General features: G+C 38.1%; 1 pseudogene; it reads left to right on the top strand.

Annotated features, from left to right (window-relative positions):
* Nucleotides 1-1,337: 1,337 nt before the first annotated feature.
* On the top strand, nucleotides 1,338-2,136 carry LOC110560623 (taste receptor type 2 member 106-like; annotated as a pseudogene).
* Nucleotides 2,137-6,403: the final 4,267 nt, after the last annotated feature.

Genomic DNA, 6,403 nt, shown 5'->3' with positions numbered 1-6,403 from the left:
TTCTCAAGCCTTAAAGTCCTCCAAGTCTTACATGTCATTTACTCTTCAAATGACTGTTACTTTCATGCAGTACTTGCCATCCTTAACTCCGACTACCCCCTAAAATCAGATGCTGTGTACAGTCAGGGCGGTAAGGATGTAGAGCAGTCTTTCTGAGACTGATATTCCCCTATTAAATATAATGCAATAATTTTCACCATGCCTATATTGCAAAGTATTTAAAAAGGTTCAGTCTGTTAACCTAAATAAAGTGCTAGCCTTGACAAAAAAAAAAAAAAAAAAAGTAATCGAATTACCGTGTGACCAAAGTATGTCATTCCTGGGCACTGATTCTCAGGATTCTAAGTCAACGTGCCAAGGAGGTGTTTGCACATCTGTGTCACAAGCTTCAAGTCATGGAATCATCAGCCTGTGCAGCTATCAACAGGCAAATGGATAAACCAAATATGATGTGTCTACACAATGGAGTTTGGAGTTTGATTGAACCATAAACAAGACCGAAGTAATGTCGTTTGCAATAAGATGGAATCAACTGGAAATACATCATGATGCTTGAATGAAATTGTCTTTGTGAAACTATTACTATACCCAATGAACACAAACATAAAACATTTTTAAAGTTGTGAAATTTACCCTATTAATATCTAAACTTATATTTTAATTAAAAATTAATCAATTTAAGAGTAAGTGGTTTATTCAAATGTTACAGCCATATACTATTTTAACAATGAAAATTATAAGTAATATTTTTACTTTCTTGCTTTATTTGGAGTTTTCAGGGGGTTGTGGATTTTAGTTTTGTTTGTAAGCACTAACTGTGTTATCAAAACTGGTCTGGATCTCCTAGGTTCGAGTGACTCCCATGTCTTTGTCTCCTGAGAAATTAAAAGCATAGGCAGCCACTATGCCCAGCTAATGATAAGTTGGTATAGAAAGGGAAAAAACATAATGCTAGTTTTGTTGGTTTGGATTCTGTCAGTGTGTGTCTGGCATTCCCATACCACAGCTCAGTTTATTAAATGCAAAACAGCGTCAGAGGGACATGTAAAACCCACGAAACAGACACTTTCATTTGCTTATTAACAAACTGCAAACAGACAGTAGTCTGCACACATTCTGTAAACAAGCTGAGTCTTAGAGAACAGGAGGAAATTCCATAAAGATATTTCTGATTCCACTAAATGGCATTTTTGGGGCCACTCTGACCTCTTTAAATATGGAAGGAAAATACAACTCATCTGTCAAGCTGCCATTATAGGCAACATTCTGCAGCAGGTTTTTACAAAGAGCTAAAATAGTTATAGTTGCAACAGAAGCAACCTTAGGAATCTATGGAGATGCTAAAAGTAGCAGAAGGCCTCCTGTTGTTTTGCAACTAGCGGGTTGGTACTGGGAGTTCTAGGGAATGGGTTTATCCTGCGTGCACACTGGATTGATTTTGACAGGCAGTTCTCCGCTGCTGGCTTTATTCTCACAAGCTTGGATGTTTCCAGAATATGTGTCATATATATATATAAAATCTCTGGCAAATAGTGTTTTCACCAGGTATGTTTGCCTCTGACACCCACTTTACAGGTGTTGCTTACCTGTGAATAATTATCAGTCATGTGTGTACATGTCACCAGCCTCAACCTCATCTTTCTCCTGAAGACAGCATTTTTTTTTTTCTCATTACATCTTCTTCTGGTTGAAGAGAAGAATCAATGAAATGTTTACTCTTCTTCTAGGATGCTTGTTTATATCACAGCCAACTGCTTTTTCACAAACAGTGGAGATGTTTAATGATGACCTAAAACACATAAATACATCCTGGCAGTTTCACCTCCTTGAAAGTTAGCTCCTGATAAACTACGTTTTCCTCAACCTGAAAAACATGTTCTTCTTTATAATGGCAATCATCACCTGCTTTCTATTAATTATTCATTTTGGAAACACAACAGGCAGACGCAGTTGAGTGTCTCAAGATTCAAAACCCTTAACACACAAGTTCATATGAAAGTTTTATTTTTTTATTATCCAGTTTATCTTGCATTTCATAAATATGTTCACATAAACATTGAGCTTTTTCAGATGGGAAATAAACTGCTATTTATTTTGGGTTTAACTACTGCATGTATGTGTCCTCATTTATCCTAATTCTAGCAAACAGCCAGCTGAAGCAAGCTTTTTTGTGTTTGTGGTAGTGTTTGGTTCTATTCTAGGTCTCTCCGGACCCTGTCAGAGGTGAGCTCCATCGTTGAGTTGGTCTCAAGTTAGACCAGTCATTGCTTGGTTACTCCCACACACTCTGCTCCACCTTTACCCCTCCACTTCTTGCAGGCAGGACAAAATGTAGGTCAAAGGTGTTGTGGCTGGATGTCCTCCACGGGAAGCCTTGCCTTGTTACAGAGGATGGCTGGTTCAGAATCCGTATCCCTCATTATTATGAGTCTGAGCTAGCTAGAGTCACCCTCACAGATTCCTGGGAGTTTCCATGGCACTAAGTTTCTAACTCACTCCTGAAATGCCTCCCAAATGTAGTTTTGTTTTCTTTTGTTTTTTGTTTGTTTGTTTGTTTGTTTGTTTTGTTTTATAAGAAGCCATTTATTTGCTGGTAATTGATAGATAGACTTGCTAAGGCACTCATATGTGCTCCAGCATGAAACCATCAAATTCGAAATGAAATGTAGGACCATTAATGTATTCCAAGTTGAAATAATGCAGCTTCAGTTCTCAGTTGGGCACAACTGAGAACCATGTAAAGTCTATTGTGAGGAATTTAATTATCTGGCTTTGGAAAAGTCTGAGAAAGTAGAAAGGTTTCCATAGGCCAGATCTTTCTTAATATTTTACAAGATATATCAACAAAATTGTACTTTTGGATGAGATCTTTGATAGTGGTTGAATCAATTTCTCTCAGGCAGTAGGTTCATTTGATAAATTTGGAAATATTTCTTTTTTTTTTCTTTTTGGTATTCATAGATACCATTATTTTGCGGCTTTGAGAAACAGAAGCTTCTTGCAATCACAGTGAGACAATTCAATTTACAATTTTGCTTTTTAATGACTACTGAGAGTAAAAAGACTTAGGTAGAACAACTTTTATATCATAGATGGGCGTGGTGGAGCACACCTTTAATCCCAGCAATCAGGGAGGCGGAGGCAGGTGGACCTCGTGAGTCTAAGGCCAGTCTGGTCTACAAAGTGAGTTCCAGGACAGCCAGACAGCCTGGGCTATACACAGAAACCTTATATCAAAAACAGCAAATATATATATTTATTTATATATATTTATATTTATATACATAAATATATATACAAATATATATATTGCAAAACTCCTCATACTTTAGTGGACTTTTAATTCTATGTAAAAAGTTGGTGCCTTAATCAATCTTCTGACCCTGATACTTCTTCCTACACACTTTCCAAAGGAAAAATATCTGACTGAAAATTACTATATATAAAGTCCTTCTTGGTGAGGTTAAACACCGGAAACAAGACTTTGAATTGAGACTGTCTGACTTCCACAGGGCAATAACACCCTTCCCCAAAAAAGACCCAAGAAAAAGCAGGACAGTTATGCTCAATCTTGAAACTGGGGAAAGCAATGATGCTTTTTGTGTGTGGATACAATTTTACTTCTGACAAAGTTACTTTTATTTTCTCCATTTAAATCCCCCAAATACTTTTAAAGTTTGATGTAGTCTTAATGGTAGATGGATGGAGTTCTATGAAAAAAAAAAAATCAGCCCAGTGGAACAGTTTATCTGAAGGAGAGGGGAGCAAAGCACCAGAGAAGGCATCTACACTCTTCAGATGCAGTGATTCAGATAATGAAGTGAATGAATGAATTTTAATTGAAAAAATAATCCGCTGGAGCAGATGTTAAGAACTCATTGTTCTTTGACCAAGAGAGAATGGACTGAATTCTTGAGAACCATATGATTGATTTAAAAAAAAAATACTTTCTCTCTCACACACACACACACGTACATTTAAAATGTAGATTTCTAAGTGGTATTTTTATGCCCAGATCAGTAACATATTAGTGTCTTATTTAGTTCATTTAAAAATGTGTTTGGGCCTTACCCTATAAAATGATGGATTAACATTTCTAAATACAAAGGCCTTAATTTGTTTTCTGTGTGAAGATTCCATATCAATATTTGTATAGTTTTGCCTGATGTATGCCTGAGTACCACGTGTGTTTCTGGTGCCCACAAAGACCAGATGAGGCTGTCGGGTTCCCTGGCACTGAAGTAAATTACAGATGGGTGGTGAGCCACTGTGTGAGTGCTGGAAAATATGGCCAGATCTCTGCAAAAGCAACAAGTGCTCTGAAGCTCAGAACTGCTCAGAGCAGCCCTAGAATAACTTTTTTTTTCTTTTTTACATTTTATTTTTATTTTTACTAATTACTGTTTATTTACTTTGTCTCCCACCTGTAGCCTGCTCCCTCATTCCCTCCTAAACCCTCCCTCCCTTTCTCATCTCCTCCCATGCCCCTCTCCAAGTCCACTGATAAAGGAAGTCTTCCTCCCCTTCAATCTGACCCTAGCCTATCAAGTCTCATCCGGACTGGCTGCATTGTCTTCCTCTGTGGCTTGGCAAGGCTGCTCCCCCCTTGGGAGGAGGTGGTCAAAGAGCCAGCCACTGAGTTCATATCAGAGACAGTCCCTGTTCCCCTTACTAGGGTACCCACTTGGATACTGAGCTGCCATGGGCTACATCTGTGCAGGGATTCTTGTTATCTCTATGAATGGTCCTTGGTTAGAGTATCAGTTTCAGAAAAAAAACCCTGTGCCCATATGTTTTGGTTCTGTTGCTCTCTTTGTGGAGCCCTTGTCCCCTCCAGGCCTTACTATCTCCTGCTTCTTTCATAAGATTCCCTGATCTCTACCCAAAGTATGCTTAGGAGCCTCAGGATCTGCTAGGTAGAGTCTTTCAGAGGCCCTCTGTGGTAGGCTCCTGTCCTGTTTTCTGTTTTCTCCTTCCCAATGTCCATCCCATTTGTCTTTCTAAGTAAAGATTGATCATCTTACCCAGGGTTCTACTTCTTGTTTAGCTTCTTTAGGTGAACAGATTTTAATATGTTTGTCCTATATTATATGTCTAATATCCACTTATAAGTGAGTACATACCATGTGTGTCTTTCTGTTTCTGGGATCACTAAGGAAAAGATCACTCAGGATGATCTTTTCTAGTTCCCACCATTTGCCTGCAAATTTCATGATTTCCTTGTTTTTAATTGCTGAGTAGTTTTCCATTGTGTAAATGTACCACAATTTCTGTATTCATTCCTCTGTTGAGGGACATCTGGGTTGTTTCCAGATTCTACCTGTTATGAATAAAGCTGCTATGGACATGGTTGAGCAAATGCCCTTGTTGTATACTTAAACGTCTTTTGGATATATGCCTAGGAGTGCTATAGCTGAATCTTGAGGAAACTCTGTTCCTAATTGTCTGAGAAAGCACCAAATTGGTTTTCAAAGTTATTTACTAATTACTCTTTATTCACTTTGTATCCCACCTGTAGCCTGCTCCCTCATTCCCTCCTAAACCCTCCCTCCCTTTCTCATCTCCTCCCATGCCCCTCTCCAAGTCCACTGATAGAGGAGGTCCTCCTCCCCTTCCATCTGACCCTAGCCTATCAATTCTCATCAGGACTGGCTGCAATGTCTTCCTCTGTGGCTTGGCAAGGCTGCTTACATGTTTACATTCCCACCAGCAATGGAGCAGGGTTCCCCTTTCTCCACATCCTCTGCAACATGTATTGTCACTTGAGTTTTTGATCTTAGCCATTCTGATGGGTGTAAGGTGAAATCTCAGGGGCGTTTTGATTTGCGTTTCCCTGATGATTAAGGACTTTGAGCATTTCTTTAAGTGTTTCTCTGCCATTCTATATTCCTCTAACAGAGAACTCTGTTTAGCTCTGTACCTCACTTTTTAATTGGATTACTTGATTTGCTGTAGCCCCATTTTTTAACAAAATTTACCAGGTTAGTTGGAAATGTGTAATGCTGTCTGGGCAGCTGCACTCTGAATATCAGTTACCCTAATGTATATATAATTGATTCATCTTGTTTTAAAAATTATTTATAAACATTTTATTTATATTATGTTGCTTACATTTAGTTTGGCTTTACTTTTCCATTCTTTTAAATAAATATAAAATGACTATTATAAGGCATAAATATTTCATAAATGAGAAAGGTCTCATTCTTTAATCTAGGCTTGCTTCAAACTCACAACAATGGCCATGCAGCAGTCTCCCTGACCCTGGGAGCCTAGACTGAGGATGCTAGCCTCTGATTAAACAAAACAAACAAAACAAAAAAACTTTCTTTAAACAACAGTTTCATACTTGTGAAGTTATATTGTTGAACAATGGCTACAGTGTAATGGATAATATATTCTAACA

This window comes from Meriones unguiculatus, chromosome 5 (assembly GCF_030254825.1).
Source record: "Meriones unguiculatus strain TT.TT164.6M chromosome 5, Bangor_MerUng_6.1, whole genome shotgun sequence".
Lineage (NCBI taxonomy): Eukaryota > Metazoa > Chordata > Mammalia > Rodentia > Muridae > Meriones > Meriones unguiculatus.
Note: the sequence above shows the minus strand (reverse complement) of the source record. Positions and strands in the feature narration are given on the sequence as shown.